Below are 17,968 nucleotides of genomic sequence, written 5' to 3'. Positions count from 1 at the left end.
AAAAACACCAGCAGGCAAGTGATGGGCTGAAGGGCCGGTTTCTGTGGTGTTCCCCTCTACAGTGGCAAAGTCTGTGGTGTTCATGTCAAAAAGATCAGAAAATACTGGAAATACCCAGCTGTATCTGTGCAGAGATTTAGTGTTAATGTGACGTGCTGACATCCATTCCTCTGAGCGGCCCACACACAAACAGGAACGGCAGGTTATCTGTGCTGCATTGTGAGTCATAAAGTTTGTTAACAAAAGCTATTTAGTTAAACACACAATGCTAGAGGCTAAAAATGGAGATTCAGCTGGGGAGGGTCATGTTTCATATTGTGGCAAGGCAAGCCTTTTGGCCCATCGAGTGTATACTGGCCCTCCAAGACATCCCATTCCTGCAGTGAGTTCCCATAACCTAGCAGCCAAACATATCTCCCCCCACCCCAACTCCCCAAATTCTACTCCTCACCCGCACACTAGAGGGACAGTTTAACGCAGATCCCTCGTCAATTCAAAGATCAAGGGACACTCACAGATACCGTGGCTGTGAAGGAAACTATGTTTCATGTACTCTAGTTAGCAAGGCATTGAATGCAGCAACAAGGTTTCTAAAAGGGGGATCATGAGAGAGTAATCAGCCCAGCTGACTTGCTCACCAATAGCTCAGCAGGGGTGGGGACACGTGCCCTTATTTGGCAGGAACAAGGGATTCAGTGTTCAATCACCGGCTGCAATGAAATAGCTCGCAAGGTGCACCGCCACTGCCCCCCTGTGGGCAGGGCCGGTACAGCACAGCAGTGGCAGGGGAGCAGCCTGGGTGAGACACGGACTAATTTGACGTCTGCCCTACTGGCCGCCATGAAGAGTTATAAATTCACAGAGCAGAGAAACAGGCCCTTTGCCCCATCCTGTAGATGCTAACCATCAGGTAACCAACACCCCAGTAAGCATATTGAACAGTTCTCTACAATACAAAAGGTAGTGACTACAGCACAGTCCACCACGATAAAGCCCCCCCACCACTGAGCACATCCACACAGAGTGCTGAATCAGGAAAGCAGCATCCATCATCAGGGACCCCCACCACCCAGGACAGGCTCTCTTCCCACTGCTGCCATCAGGAAGAAGGTACAGGAGCCTCAGGACTCACACCACCAGGTTCAGGAACAGTTACTACCCCTCAACCATCAGGCTCTTGAAACAAAGGGGGATAACTTCACGTAACTAACTTCACTTGCCCATCTCTGAAATAAATGTTCCTATGGGCCCACTTTCAAAGACTCTTCATCTCATGTTCTTGATATTTATTGCTTGCTTGCTTGATTGTTTGTTTATTGTTATTTCTTCTTTTTGTAGTTGCAGAGTTTGTTATCTTCTGCACATTGGCTGAACAGCCAGTTGAGCGGTCCTCATTGATTCTGTTACAGTTATTATTCTATAAGTTTATTGAGTATGCCCAAAAGATTTCCAGGGTTGTACATGGTGACATATTTGTACTTTGATAACAAAATTTACTTTGAACTTTAATACAACGGAATTGATTCTTGACCTAGTAATCTATTTCACCATGTTGCTGCACCTGACCTTACCTGCGCTGTTACCCTTTATTCTGCATTGTGATTGTTCTACCTCACTGATCTGTGTGCAAGACAAGCTTTTCACCGTATCTCAGTACCTGCGACAGTAATAAACCAATTCCAGTTCCATTTACCTACACCTCCTGCTCAAAGTGAACTTTGCATTTCCTGTGAAATGCACAAAACCATGTGGAAAAACCTGGCTATTAAACTGAAAGACGGTGAAAACTTTCTTTCAGCAACCACACAGACAAGCTAAGTAAAGACCATTTTTTTTTACCGGAAACAACAGAATTAGACCAAGAACAAAGTCCATCTCAGTGCAAAGTTGCCATAGTCTTGCTATCCTGAGGGTGAGCAGGTTGGTTCAAGAACTGAGCAGATGAATTTAGTTTGCCTTCTATAACTTGGAGATTGGAGTCCTAGTGCAGATATTTTCTAATGCTGTGAGGCTCTGTGCTGTCACCATCCCCTTGGGCAGTGTGCTTCACTTTCCTAACCAGCCTCTGGGCACCTCTCTAAACCTCGTATTCCCCCCTCCCCAAACCATCATCCACTGACACCTGCCTCTGAACCGACCCGACAAGCTTTAATAGAACACGGACCGTTACAGCACAGTATAGGCCCTTCAGCCCATCACATTGAACTGACCTTCTAACCTACTCCAAGATCAATCTAACCCTTGCCTCCCACACAGCCCTCCATTTTTTGATTATCCCTGTGCCTATCAAAGAGCTTCTTGAACATCCCTATGAATCTGCCTCTACCTCCACACACTCACCAATCTGTGTAAAAAAAAATACACCTTTGGCCCCCCCCCATACTTTCCTCCAATCACCCCAGATTATTTTATTTAGCGATGCAGTGCAGAGTGGGCCCTGCAGGGCCTTCGAGCTGAGGCCCCCAGTAACCCCACAACCCCGATTAACCCTAGCCTAATCACGGGACAATTTACAAAGACCAATTAGCCTACCCAGGAGGTCTTTGGGAGGAAACCGGTGTACCATGCATTCCATGGGGAGGACGTACAAACTCCTTACAACCACATTTCCATCGTAGGAAAAAGTCTCTGTCCATCTACCCTGTCTACCCTATTATTATTTTGCACACCTCTACCAAGTCACCTCTTGTCCATCTTTGGTCCAGAGAGAAGAGCCCACGACCCCAGCCGAAGGCTCCAGGCTCAGTGCTGGCCTGACCCACAGCTTTCCGTCTGCCGTTCAGCCGGGGGAGCTGAGTGAAACCCACTACCCGCTCTACCCACTGGTGCCCAACGCACGGATAGAGTGGCGGGTCGGGGGAAAACCCGTAGGGTCACCTGACGGAATAGGGGTGAATCCCAGTCTTCCAAGTCACACAGCACAGAAAAGGCCATTCAGCCCATTGAGTCCAGGCTAGCCACCCATCGGCACCGATTCCACTTCATTCTCCCACATTCCCATGAAACCGCCCCCCCCCAAGATTCTACCCCTCACACAAGTTAGGGGGGTGAGGTGTAATTCACAGTGGCTGATTAAGACGACAGTAACTCAGATAACCACGCCTTACAGCAGTGGTGTGCAAAAGAGCACCTCTGAATGCACAACATGTTCAACCTTGAAGTGGGTGCAGCAGGAGACCAGGAGCTGGAGGCACCTGGTGAAGCAGCCACTGAGTATTCTCTGCATCCCGACTTCGTCTTCCTGTCTCGATATGCTGACGTGCCGAACGGTGTGAGGATGGCACGGAAACAAAAGCTGTTCTCTGCTCTGTACCCGCGACGTGAGTCTGCAGAGAGTAGTGGGCACAGCCTGGTCCGTCATGGGCACAGCCCTCACTGCCACTGATACCTACAGAAGGTGCTGCCTCAACAAGGTGGTGGCATGGATCAGGGACCCAGCCCCGTCCACGCAAAGCCACCTTCTCACTGCTGGTGTCGGGCAGGAGCTTCCGAAGCCCAGAGGTCCCACACCACCAGGTTCAGGAAGAGCTACTTCAGGTCCTTGAACAGATCTGCCAAACCCTAATCACTACCTCAGAAACAGAACTGTACTGACCGCCTCCTGCACGCTGATGAACGTCTCTGACTGTGTCTCGTGCTTCATGCCCTGCACACTGTCCACGCGTGATGCTGCTGGAAGTTTCCAGTCTACCTGTACGTAGGAGTCACCCCTAGGTGCAAGCATCACCAGTAGCCAAGCACATGGATGTTACGGCCAGAAAGCTGACCAGTGCCCCTGCTTCCTCAGCAGGGTAAAGGAATTCAGCCGGTCCCCATGACCCCGCATCAGTTCGTAATCGATGTGCTGTACAACACATCCTATCCGGATGCATCGCAGCTCAGTCTGACAACTGCTTTGCTCGTGACGGCAAGAAACTGCAGAGAGTTGTGGACACAGCTCAGCCCATCACTTCAACCCAGCACGGACTCTGACGACACTTCTCCCGAGCTCAGTAAAAGCAGCCAACACGAACAACCACTGGACAATCTCCCTTCTTGCCTCTCCCATCGGGCAGAGGATACAAAAGCCTGAAGGCACGTACCACCAGGCTCACGGACAGCTCCTATTCCAGTGTGAGCAGACTCTTTACGGGACCTCCTGTATGACAAGGTGCAGTCTTGATCTCACAATACACCTGGTTATGATCTTGCACCTTATTGTTTACCTGCACCACACTGTCTCTGTAACAGTTCAACTGGACCTTGATTCTCCCTCAGTGCACTGTGTAATCAGCTGACCTGTGTGAAGAGTACGCAAGACAAGTATTCCATTGTATCTCGGTACGTGTGACGTTAATAAATCACCAGGCACGTGCAGGTGATGTTAAACCTGTGAGAGTAATACACCCAAACACTGACATTGACTGATCTAATGAAGACTAGACACACACACGCACAAACACACAAACGTCCCAGGACACAGCCCAGGGTCCAAACCCCACGAGCCAAGTTGGCGGAGATGGGTCAGTATGGACAGATGGGCTGAAGGGCCTGTATCCATTCTCTACAATTCTACAACTAATCCTGCATCCTGACTTCAGACACGGCCAAGGACAGTGCTCATTTCCCCACTGCCGGTGCGAGGCAGGGCTACAGTGCAGGTGGACAAGCTGCTTAACCTCGCATCACCACCGGATGATGTGAGGAGCGAGGTAACGTACACCCTGCCCGCACCAAACCAACATACTGGAGTAGCTGATAAACCCGATGTCCCACACCAAGGACCCAAATCAATCCGCTGTCCCACACCGACAGGGACAGAGATCAATCCGCTGTCCCACACCGACAGAGAAACAGATCAATCCGCTGTCCCACACCAAGGACCCAAATCAATCTGCTGTCCCACAACGACAGGGACAGAGATCAATCCGCTGTCCCACACCGACAGGGACAGAGATCAATCCGCTGTCCCACACTGACAGAGAAAGAGATCAATCCGCCGTCCCACATTGACAAGGACAGAGATCAATCCGCTGTCCCACACTGACAGGGACAGAGATCAATCCGCTGTCCCACACTGACAGGGACGGAGATCAATCCGCTGTCCCACACCGACAGGGAAAGAGATCAATCCGCTGTCCCACACCAACAGGGATGGAGAACAATCCGCCGTCCCACACAGACAGGGAAAGAGATTAATCCGCTGTCCCACACTGACAGGGACGGAGATCCCACATCGTCAGGCACAGAGATCAATCAACTGTCCCACACCGTCAGGGACGGAGATCAATCCGCCGTCCCACACCGACAGGGAAAGAGATCAATCCGCTGTCCCACACTGACAGGGAAAGAGATCAATCCGCTGTCCCACACCGACAGGGACGGAGATCAATCCGCTGTCCCACACCGACAGCGACGGAGATCAATCCGCTGGTCCACACCGACAGGGAAAGAGATCAATCAACTGTCCCACACCGTCAGGGACAAAGATCAATCCGCTGTCCCACACCGACAGGTTCGGAGATCAATCCGCTGTCCCACACCGACAGGGAAAGAGATCAATCCGCTGTCCCACACCGACAGGGATGGAGAACAATCCGCCGTCCCACACCGACAGGGACGGAGATCAATCCACCGTACCACACCGACAGGGAAAGACATCAATCCGCCGTCCCACACCGACAGGGAAAGAGATCAATCCGCCGTCCCACACCGACAGGGACGGAGATCAAACCGCCGTCCCACACCGACAGGGACGGAGCTCAATCCGCCGTCTCACACCAACAGGGAAAGAGATCAATCCGCCGTCCCACACCGACAGGGAAAGAGATCAATCCGCCGTCCCACATCATCAGGCACAGAGATCAATCCGCTGTCCCACACCGACAGGGATGGAGATCAATCCGCTGTCCCACACCGACAGGGATGGAGATCAATCCGCTGTCCCACACCGACAGGGAAAGAGATCAATCCGTGTCCCACACCAACAGGGAAAGAGATCAATCCGCTGTCCCACACCGACAGGGAAAGAGATCAATCCACTGTCCCACACTGACAGGGAAAGAGATCAATCCGCTGTCCCACACCGACAGGGAAAGAGATCAATCCGCTGTCCCACACCGACAGGGACAGAGATCAATCCGCCGTCCCACACCGACAGGGACGGAGAACAATCCGCCGTCCCACACCGACAGGGACGGAGAACAATCCGCCGTCCCACATCGAAGGAAAAGAGATCAATCCGCCGTCCCACACTGACAGGGAAAGAGATGAATCCGCCGTCCCACACCGACAGGGACGGAGATCAATCCACCGTACCACACCGACAGGGAAAGACATCAATCCACCGTCCCACACCGACAGGGAAAGAGATCAATCCGCCGTCCCACACCGACAGGGAAAGAGATCAATCCGCCGTCCCACACCGACAGGGACGGAGATCAATCCGCTGTCCCACACCGACAGAGAAAGAGATCAATCTGCTGTCGCACACCGACAGGGAAAGAGATCAATCTGCTGTTCCACACCGACAGGGACGGAGAACAATCCGCCGTCCCACACCGACAGGGACGGAGAACAATCCGCCGTCCCACATCGAAGGAAAAGAGATCAATCCGCCGTCCCACACTGACAGGGAAAGAGATGAATCCGCCGTCCCACACCGACAGGGACGGAGATCAATCCACCGTACCACACCGACAGGGAAAGAGATCAATCTGCTGTCGCACACCGACAGGGAAAGAGATCAATCCGCTGTTCCACACCGACAGGGACGGAGATCAATCCGCTGTCCCACACCGACAGGGACGGAGATCAATCCGCTGTCCCACACCGACAGAGAAAGAGATCAATCTGCTGTCGCACACCGACAGGGAAAGAGATCAATCCGCTGTTCCACACCGACAGGGACGGAGATCAATCCGCTGTCCCACACCGACAGGGACGGAGATCAGTCCGCTGTCCCACACCGACAGGGACGGAGATCAATCCGCTGTCCCACACCGACAGGGAAAGAGATTAATCCGCTGTCCCACACCGACAGGGAAGGAGATCAATCCGCTGTCCCACACCGACAGGGAAGGAGATCAATCCGCTGTCCCACACCGACAGGGAAGGAGATCAATCCGATGTCCCACACCGATGGGGAAAGAGATCAATCCGCCGTCCTACACCGACAGTGACGGAGATCAATCCACTGTCCGACACTGAAGGTGAAAGAGATCAATCCGCTGTCCCACACCGACAGGGACGGAGATCAATCCGCTGTCCCACACCGACAGGGACGGAGATCAATCCGCTGTCCCACACCGACAGGGACGGAGATCAATCCGCTGTCCCACACCGACAGGGACGGAGATCAATCCGCTGTCCCACACCGACAGGGACGGAGATCAATCCGCTGTCCCACACCGACAGGGACGGAGATCAATCCGCTGTCCCACACCGACAGGGAAGGAGATCAATCCGCTGTCCCACACCGACAGGGACGGAGATCAATCCGTTGTCCCACACCGACAGGGACGGAGATCAATCCGCCGTCCCACACCGACAGGGACGGAGATCAATATGCCGTCCCACACCGACAGGGACGGAGATCAATCCGCCGTCCCACACCGACAGTGAAAGAGATCAATCCGCCGTCCCACACCGACAGGGACGGAGATCAATCCGCTGTCCCACACCAACAGGGACGGAGATCAATCCGCTGTCCCACACCGACAGGGAAGGAGATCAATCCGCTGTCCCACACCGACAGGGACGGAGATCAATCCGTTGTCCCACACCGACAGGGACGGAGATCAATCCGCCGTCCCACACCGACAGGGACGGAGATCAATATGCCGTCCCACACCGACAGGGACGGAGATCAATCCGCCGTCCCACACCGACAGTGAAAGAGATCAATCCGCCGTCCCACACCGACAGGGACGGAGATCAATCCACTGTCCCACACCGACAGAGAAAGAGATCAATCTGCTGTCGCACACCGACAGAGAAAGAGATCAATCCGCTGTCGCACACCGACAGGGACGGAGATCAATCCGCTGTCCCACACCGACAGGGAAAGAGATTAATCCGCTGTCCCACACCGACAGGGACGGAGATCAATCCGCTGTCCCACACCGACAGGGACGGAGATCAATCCGCTGTCCCACACCGACAGGGACGGAGATCAATCCGCTGTCCCACACCGACAGGGACGGAGATCAATCCGCTGTCCCACACCGACAGGGAAGGAGATCAATCCGCTGTCCCACACCGACAGGGACGGAGATCAATCCGTTGTCCCACACCGACAGGGACGGAGATGAATCCGCTGTCCCACACTGACAGGGAAGGAGATCAATCCGCTGTCCCACACCGACAGGGAAAGAGATCAATCTGCTGTCCCACACCGACAGGGACAGAGATCAATACGCTGTCCCACACTGACAGGGACAGAGATCAATCTGCTGTCCCACACCGACAGGGACAGAGATCAATACGCTGTCCCACACTGACAGGGACAGAGATCAATCCGCTGTCCCACACCGACAGGGACAGAGATCAATCTGCTATCACCACACCGACAGGGAAAGAGATCAATCTGCTGTCCCACACCGACAGGGACGGAAATCAATCCGCTGTCCCACACCGACAGGGACGGAGATCAATCCGCTGTCCCACACCGACAGGGACGGAGATCAATCCGCTGTCCCACACCGACAGGGACGGAGATCAATCCGATGACCCACACCGACAGGGACGGAGATCAATCCGCAGTCCCACACCGACAGGGACTGAGGTCAATCCGCTGTCCCACACCAACAGGGACGGAGATCAGTCCGCTGTCCCACACCGACAGGGAAAGAGATCAATCCGCCGTCCCACACCAACAGGGACGGAGATCAATATGCCGTCCCACACCGACAGGGACGGAGATCAATCCGCCGTCCCACACCGACAGGGACGGAGATCAATCCGCTGTCACCACACGGACAGGGACGGAGATCAATCCGCTGTCCCACACCGACAGGGACGGAGATCAATCCGCTGTCCCACACTGACAGGGAAAGAGATCAATCCGCTGTCCCACACCGACAGGGAAAGAGATCAATCCGCTGTCCCACACCGACAGGGACGGAGATCAATCCGCTGTCCCACACCGACAGGGACGGAGATCAATCCGCTGTCCCACACCGACAGGGAAAGAGATCAATCTGCCGGCCCACCCGACAGGGAAAGAGATCAATCCGCTGTCCCACACCGACAGGGACAGAGGTCAATCCGCCGTCCCACACCGACAGGGACAGAGATCAATCCGCCGTCCCACACCGACAGGGACGGAGATCAATCCGCCGTCCCACACCGACAGGGACGGAGATCAATCCGCTGTCCCACACCGACGGGGGGGTGAAGGTTTAGGCAGTCTGGGGGTGTATCACAGATTGGGAGTAATTTAAATTTAGTTACAGAGAACAGAAAAGGCCATTCGCCGAACTGCCCATGCTGACTGAGATGCCCAGATGCCCTTCCAGGTTATTCCCACTTGTCCACGTCCCTCTAAACCTTTCTTAGCAAGTCTGTCCTTTAAACTTTATTACCGTAGCTATCCCACCCAGTTTTTCTGACAGCTTGTTCCACCCTCACTAATTAAAAACGTTGCTCCTGAAGCTGGTCAAGGATGCCCGTGGCCTGGTTTGTAGGCGATACACAGAAGGTGCAGGGGTATTGAGGAAGCAGCAATTCTGCAGAAGGACTTGGACAAATTAGGAAAATGGGCAAAGAAGTGGCCGAATGGGTTGAGAGGGATATTAAATCAGACATGATGGAATGGCGGGGCAGACTTTTTTTTAAAGTTTAGGAGCAGAAGAGCCCAATTCCATTTGTAAAATTAGAAAAAATGCCTGTTAATTGGGATGGAGATACATCTCCACCAGAGGAGGTGTAAGGCATTTCTTCCCTCCACTAGCCTGAAGGTCACCCTTGGGTCAAGGTGTATCACCCACTTAGCCCCTCAATCATGGTCCTGCGAAACCATGGGAGCAGGTGGTGGATGGTCGTACAAGCAGCTGGGGAATATCACAATGGCTGGGCTCACCCGTCTTGTACAGACACTGCCCAGGAGAAGCCAATGGCAAACCACTTCTGTAGAAACATTTGCCAAAGAGAAACACGGTCATGAGACCATGATCACCCACGTCATATGATGATGTCATACCACATGGCACACTATGATGATGTTATACGACACGGCACATAATGATGATGTCATATGACACGGCACACGATGATGTTATACAACAAGGCACATGATGATGATGTTGATGCCTGTTAAATCTTTCTCCCCTCTCATTTTCTGCTTTCTAGTTTTTGATTCCCCAATCTTGGGAAAAAGACTGTGTGTTCACCCTTTCGAAACTCCTCCTGCTTTCATTCACTTCGAAGATCACCTCTCAGTCTCTAAGTTCCAAAGATCAAAGCCCCAGCCTGTCCCTATAACTCGTCTCATCAGTTTATTATTGTTTAATGTCATTTCCTGGTCACAAGCAGAAAGATAAAGAATGCAATAGCAAAAATAATAAACAATAAACATAAAAACAGAAGATAGCTTACATACAGTACATGGATGAATCCTGGCGTCATCCAGCTTACTGACATCCTTCCTATGACAGCATGTCCAAATCTGAACACAATACTCCGAGAGAGGCCTCACCACCGTCCTGTACAACAGTACTCAGTGCCCCGACTGATGAAGGCCAGCATGCAACTAAAGGCCTTCCTCATTGCCCCTACCTGCGACTCCACTTTCGGGGAACCATGTACCTGGGTCTCCCCAGTTACTCTGATCTTCAACACTGCCCTGGACCTGTGGGGCAAGATCCAGGCAAGTCTGGTTGTCTGACAGCTGGGAGGAACCGCCCCGGCCTGGGCAAGTAGAAGCAACTGCGAGGAGACGCATCAGTGCCTCTGCTTTCTGACGAATTCCAGGAGAAGCCTCAAGTCAGCAAAGTTCCTGACAAACTTCTAAACAAGTGCGGTGGAGAGCATTTGGACCGGTTGCATGGGAGCTGCAACACAGCCGAATGTGAGAGGCTACAGGGGCTGGTGGGCTCCACGGCTGTATTCCGTCCAGCTCTCCTCTCCGCTGACGGCACCTACAAGAGGCAATGTTCACCATCAAGAACCCCCACCATCTGGGCCCTGCCCTCTTGACAAGGTGACAGAATGGACTTGAGAGGGATAACAAATCAGCCATGATGGAATGGTGGAGCACTGGATGGGCTGAATGGCTCCTATGTCTTAAGGTCTACGGCATTCTAGATGCTACTTACCGGCAGGAGGTACAGAAGCCAGAAGACTCACACCTCAAGATTCAACAATAGCTTCTTGGTCAGACCCCACTTGGAGTACTGTGCTCAGTTCCGGTTGCCTCACTACAGGAAGGATGTGGAAACCATAGAAAGGGTGCAGAGGAGATTTACAAGGATGTTGCCTGGATTGGGGACCATGCCTTATGAGAATAGGTTGAGTGAACTTGGCCTTTTCTCCCTGGAGCGACAGAGGATGAGAGGTGACCTGATAGAGGTATACAAAATAATGAGAGGCATTGATCATGTGGATAGTCAGAGGCTTTTTCCCCAGGGTTGAAATGGCTAGCACAAGAGGGCATAGTTTTAAAGTGCTTGGAAGTTGGTACAGAGGAGATGTCAGGGGTAAGTGGGTAAAACACACAAAATGCTGGTGGTGCTTAGCAGGTCAGGCAGCATCTATGGAGGGGAATAGACAGACGGAGACCCTTTGTCTTGATGCCTCTGTCCATTTCCCTCTACAGATTCTGCCTGACTTGCTGAGTTCCTCCAGTATTGTGTGTGTGTTTGCTCAGGATTACCAGCATCTGCAGAATCTCTTGTGCTTGTATCACCACTTTGGATTATATTTCACTCAGCTTGCATTACTGCTGTTAAATTTAATTTATTTTCTTGTCCAAGTTATGTATAATGTACATTTATGTAATTTACGTCTGCAGTAACAGCACCGCACATTACAGAAAGCTGATTTACCCTGGGTCTGTGTGCCTCTGACAACGAACCCGAACACAATACAACAGGGCAGTCGTGGGGACACAACAGCCACTGAAATCTAAGCAATGTGCTAGAGGAACTCAGCAGGTCAGGCAGCATCTATGGAGGGAAATGGACAGTCAATGTTTCAGGTTGAGACGTCTAGACGAAGGGTCTAACTGGAAATGTTCACTGGGTCAGCAGGTCAGATGAAGCCTGTGTGTAATGCAGTCAAACCCCACTAGGTGGCACCTCTGCTCCCTTCCACTCTCTGGATACAGCACTCCCTCCCAAAACACACGTAACTAACAGTAATATATAAATACTTTAACACAGGCTCCAAAATTCCAGCTCCAAAATTTGATGATGGGTGTCTAAGGAATGTGTCTAAGAGAGAAGTGATAATCAGTTTCACCTTCTCACCTCCCAACCTCTGACACTATTCCTACTCACCCCTCTTCACCTGGATCCACCCATCACCTCCCAGCCTCGGTCGCTGTTCCCGCTCTGCCCTCTCCATCGCTATTCCCACATCAGCTCAAACACCAGTTATGCCTGTTCACTATCCTCTCCCCCCCATTCCTGGACAGGTACAAGGACTGTGGAGATCCCTCACTCAGCTCGGGCTTGTGGGGTTGGGAATCTCTTTGGAATGTCTAACAAGAGCCGGAACAGAACGGAAGGAAGCGCCTGGGCGGGAGGTGGTCCCAGAGGCAAGACCACGGAGGTGGCCATTCAGCCCTTCATTACAGTAGTAGCTCCCTGTGAAAAGTTGCCCAACTTCTCCCTGTTCTCTCCCTTCCCAGTGGGATGACCCAGGCAGTTCCATCTCTATCCCTCCCACAGTGAGGACGTTTCCAAAGACAGTTTTGACAGAAAGGGTGGCAGGAGCCTGGCACGGGTGCCAAGCTGTTTAAGAGGCTTCGACATATGACACATGAAAGGCAGGGAGATGGAGGAATATGGACCACGTACAAGCCAGTCTAATTCTGCCACGGACGGTCCCAAGTCTGGCTGCAAAAGGAGGGCTGGGCACAGAGGCTGGCAACCTCATCCTGTAAAAAAACCCATAGATACAGATACACCAACCAAAGCTCCAAAGACCTCGTCCCTGGGAGAGGAAGGATAAACCGAGAAGATGGAGTACACCTGGGGGCAACTTGAAAGACAGGCCCAGGACAGAGGACTCTAGTGAACTGCTGTCAGCCAGCAGGGGCGATGGGGCTTGAGAAAACAAAAGACAGACAGGTTTAGTTTGGATTGGCATCATAGTTGGCATAGAGTTAATGAGCTGAATAGCCTGTTCTCCATCACCTCTGGCCTCAGTCAGAGGCGATCTCATTGTGAAATAAAAGGGTGCTGGAGGACTGACTCCATTCAGAGGTTAATAGTAAACACCAACCAGAGAAGGCCAAGAGCAGCAAGGGATAACCTGAACTTGAAGGGCTTGTTGGCAAAGTCTCCAGCTTGAGACAATTAATTTCCTTTACCTCTGGGGATCATTCTCCCTGACAATGGCTCCTTCACTGTTAGTGTGATGCTATCTGCTAGAGCCATACAAGAGTACAGCACAGAAACAGGACCATCGGTCCATCTAGTCCATACTGAACCATTTAAACTGCCTACTCCCATCGACCTGCACCGGGACCATATCCCTCCATACCCCTACCATCCATGTACCTATCCAAACTTCTCTTAAACATTGAAATTGAACTCACGTGCACCATTTGTGCTGGCAGCTCGTTCCACACTCTCACCACCCTCTGAGTGAAAAGTTTCCCCTCATGTTCCCCTTGAACTTTTCACCTTTCACCTATAACAGATGACCTCCAGTTGTTGTCCCACCCAACCTCAAAGTCTGCTTGTATTTACCCTATCTATACTCCTCAAAATTTTGCATAACTCTATCAAATCTCCTCTCAATCTTCTACATTCCAAGGAATAAAGTCCTAACCTATTCAATCTTGCCTTATTACTGGGTTACTCCAGACCTGGTAACATCCTTGTAAATTTTCTCTTTCAACCTTATTCGCATCCTTCCCGTAGGTAGGTGTTGCAGGAAAGCAGCATCCATCAGCAGGGACCCCCTCCATACAAAACATGCTCTCTTCTCACTGCTGCCATCAGGTAGAAGGTAGAGGAGCCTCAGGACTCACACCACCAGGTTCAGGAACAGTTACTACCCCTCAACCATCTGGCTCTTCAATGAAAGAGGGTAACTACTCTCACTTACTTCATCATTGAGGTGTTCCCACAACCAAAGATCTCACTTCAAGGAGTCGTTATCTCATGTTCTTGTTATTTATTGCTATTTATTTATATTTGCATTTACACAGTTTGTTGTCTTCTACACTCCTGTTGATCTTTCATTGATCCTGTTACAGTTACTATTCCATAGATTTGCTGAGTGTGCCCATAGGAAAATGAATCTCCGGGTTGTATATGGTGACATATGTACCTTGACAGTAATATTTCCTTTGATCAAAGCTGCAAACATCACACACTCCAAATTAGGCCTCCTTATTTGCAACATTCCTAACAGAACCTGCTGGAGGAACTCGGCAGGTCAGGCGTCAGGGTTGAGGCAGTCACAATCACTGCCCGAGCCCACGGGGTCCTCCAGCAAGCTGCCTATCACTCCAGGCTCTCTTGTACCAACACTGTCTCTCTCTTCAACTACCCCCTTTCACAACTCATTCCCGCTGCAAACCTGGCCTCGCCCAGTCAAACATTCCCCCCGCAACTCAACGTTCACTTTCCTACCCCGCTCTCTGACCATGTCTCATCGACACAGATTCCCTTCCTACAGGAGCTGCCCGATCCAGTCAGTGTGTCTGCACCACTTTCTTCCTGCGATCAAAACCCCCCGCTTCTGAAAGACGGCAGCCCCCCACCCCCCCGCCATTCACTTCCTAACAGTCAGGGTCCACAGGGCAGAGCAGTGACCTGTACCGTCTCCCCGCTCAACCCCTGACCGCGGGATCTTGCTGCCTCCCCCCGCCCCGGGTTAGTCCACTGACGGGGAGATGGTCTCCCACCCGGCCTGTGAGGGAGGGAACACCACCCCGACCGCCACGTGGAGTTCGGACGCCCTCTGCTGTCATCGCTCCTCTCTCGGGGACCGATTCCCTCCACCCGCTGCAAAAAGAAATCTGTAAAATAAACCGCGCCACTCTCAAACCACATGACAGCAGGGGGAAAAAGAATTACAACTGCGACACTCCTAGGCCGTGAATTTTTTTTATTGTGGGGGGGGACCCCCTGTCTGAATCCATCTCACTCTCCACCTTTCCACCCCGAATTTCAAAAAAATAAATCAAGATTTGTAGTTTCAAATATAATCCCGGAGACAAAAAATAATGCAGCAGTCACAATCAGACGCGCAGGATACATAGGACAGATACAGTAGCGAGATTCAACAGATACATTCCCGAATTTGTATCAACGTTCTCCCGAATAGAATGTCTACGTCTTTGAAAGTTACATTGCGTTCCATTTTTTTTTGTCAATTTCATTACCTGCTTTGTAACATCTCTCCCGTTGATTGGCAGCGCTGCAGCCACGCAATCTTAAAAACTGTTACAGTTTCAAAAAAATGATACACCGATTGCATCCCAGAAGATGATCCACCACGGGCAGATCCTTCCCCGGAACAGCCCACTCCCTTTTCGGGCAAGATAGCAACTTGCAGAGAGCAGGTTAACTAAAGGCTCTCTGGGGTAACGGAGGGTGTGCAGAATACCCCTGGAAAGTTTAGCAAGCTCCAATTGCGCAGTTTCACACACACACACTCCTCTCTCTAATAAACAGCCCCTCCTCCCTCCAGCTTCCTAGCGCTGCAGTCGATACACGTCTAAGCAACAAGCTCCTGTCATACATTTTAAAGCGACACTGCCCTCAGCAACCGCAAGTCGAAGTCGCCCTCGGCGCGGCAATACGGGATTGAAACATCAGCCCCTTCTCCGCCCAGCCCTCTCCAAAGATTCCTGCCCGCCACGTTCTCGTTTTGCATGGCATATTTTTTAAAAAACGTCACTTTTCCGGAATTTTGCAACAGTTAGAAACAGGGAGTTGGAAAGGGGGAGAGGGCGGTTGAATCGTATGAGGTTCTGAGAGGATGTTCCTCATTCTGCGCCCATTTCACCAGCGCCCGGGAGGCATTATCTCGTCCAGGAAGCCGGGCAGGCCGGATTATTGCGGGCGGGGTGAGGGACAGAGAGTTTACTCCACGCAGGGAGTTGGGGGAACCAGCTTCTATCAGTTATGGTTCTGCAAATCTAGACGGACTGAATGGCCTGCCCGTTCTCTTTTTTTGTTGTGTTCGGGCATCTAATAAATCTGAAGCTTCAATAAACAGAAAACACTGGAAAACTCTGCAGTCCCCATGGGAAGAGAAGTGAAGGTAATGTTTTAGGATCAAAGTTCAAAATAAATGATCAAAGTACGTATAAGTCACCATATACGACCCCGAGATTCATTTTCTTGTGGGCATTTACAGAGAACAAAGAAATACAACACAATCAATGAATAATTACACACAAAGACTGACAAACAAACAATGTGCAAAAGAGGACAAACTGTGTAGAAATGCAAAAAATGAATGAATAGATAATAAATAAATAAAATGTAAATACACAGTGAGAACACAAAGTCTGTAGGTTGTGGACTCAGTTCAGAGTTGAGCTGAGCAGGGGCAGAGGTCTCCGTGTTGGCCATCTACACCCATCAGCCCTACAGCTGTACCTGCCCATCCCGTGGCAATGCAAGTGCCCATCCAGATGCTTCTACAACGTCAGAGAGTTTCTGCATCCAACACTCCTTCAGGGCGTGCGTCCCAGATCCCAACAGCCTCTCTAGGGGTAAAGAATCCTTCTCAGGTCCCCTCTAAATCTCTCACTCCTCACCTTAAACCTCTGCCCTCTGGACTTAGATAGCCCTCCCATGGGGGAAATGTTTCTTAAATTCAAGAGTGACTGTGCCTCTCATAACCTTCAGGGGCTTGGTTTAAATCACCAGCTGATGAGCTTTGGTGGAGGCTGTTCCGACTGGTTGAATCACAGCCTGGTGTGGAGGCTCCAATACACACCGCCTCATCATTGCTCTATTCATTAAAATTGTAATTTATGGTAATATTTTGTATTGCACTGTACTGCTGTCACAAAACAACATTTCACAATATACAATATGTCAGCGATAATGGACACTATCTTGATTCTGACTCTGAATCTGATTCTGATTCTGATTCTAATTCTGATTCTAATTCTAATTCAGATTCTAATTCTAATGCTGATTCTAATTCTAATTCTGTTTCTACTTCTGATTCTGAATCTGGTCCTGACTATGACTCTGGCTCTGATTCTGATTTTGATTCTGATGAGTAAAAAGGAAAGTGCTGGGATTATTCCCAAGGACAATCAGTGTCTAGTGGAGAGAAAAGCTACCAGCATTTCTGTTAACAGCACAGTACCAGCAGCAGGGCAGCTGCACCTGCCTTTTCTGAACTTGTACATTAATCCTGGTAAAAGGTTGAAAGAATGCAGAGAAAATTTACAAGGTTGTTGCCAGGACTTGACCTGGGTTGTAGAGAAAGACTGAACAGGTTAGGACCTTATTTCCCAGAGTGCAAGAGACTAAGCAGAGATTTGACAGAAGTGTAAAACATTATGAGGGTTATATGTAGGGTGAATGCTTGCAGGGTCTTCCCACTGGGGTCGGGTGAGACTACAACTAAAGGTCATAGGTTAAGGGTGAGAGTTGAAATATTTTAGGGGAAACTGAGGGAGAATAGGTTCATGGATGACAGAGGATATGGATAGGTACACGGATGAGACGGTTGGATAGGTATATGGATGAGAAGTTTGGATGGGTACATGGATGAAAAGTTGGGATAGGTACATGGCTGAGAAGTTGGGATAGGTACACGGATGAGAAGTTGGGATAGGTAC

The 17,968-nt window shown here is 50.8% G+C and overlaps 1 protein-coding gene across 2 annotated transcripts in view; it reads right to left on the bottom strand.

The window, feature by feature from the left end:
• The window catches only part of LOC140197794 (lysine-specific demethylase 6B-like), a 225,974-nt gene extending 210,171 nt beyond the window's left edge, over window positions 1-15,803 (bottom strand). For both annotated transcript variants that reach the window (XM_072258243.1, XM_072258242.1), the window contains exon 1: window positions 15,542-15,803. The gene's annotated coding sequence lies outside the window, so the exon portion shown is untranslated. The remainder of the gene's footprint in view (window positions 1-15,541) is intronic.
• Window positions 15,804-17,968: the final 2,165 nt, after the last annotated feature.

The sequence above is a fragment of the Mobula birostris genome, chromosome 5, assembly GCF_030028105.1.
Source record: "Mobula birostris isolate sMobBir1 chromosome 5, sMobBir1.hap1, whole genome shotgun sequence".
NCBI lineage: Eukaryota > Metazoa > Chordata > Chondrichthyes > Myliobatiformes > Myliobatidae > Mobula > Mobula birostris.
The sequence above is the reverse complement of the archived record's forward strand: the minus strand, read 5'-3'. Positions and strand labels throughout refer to the sequence as shown.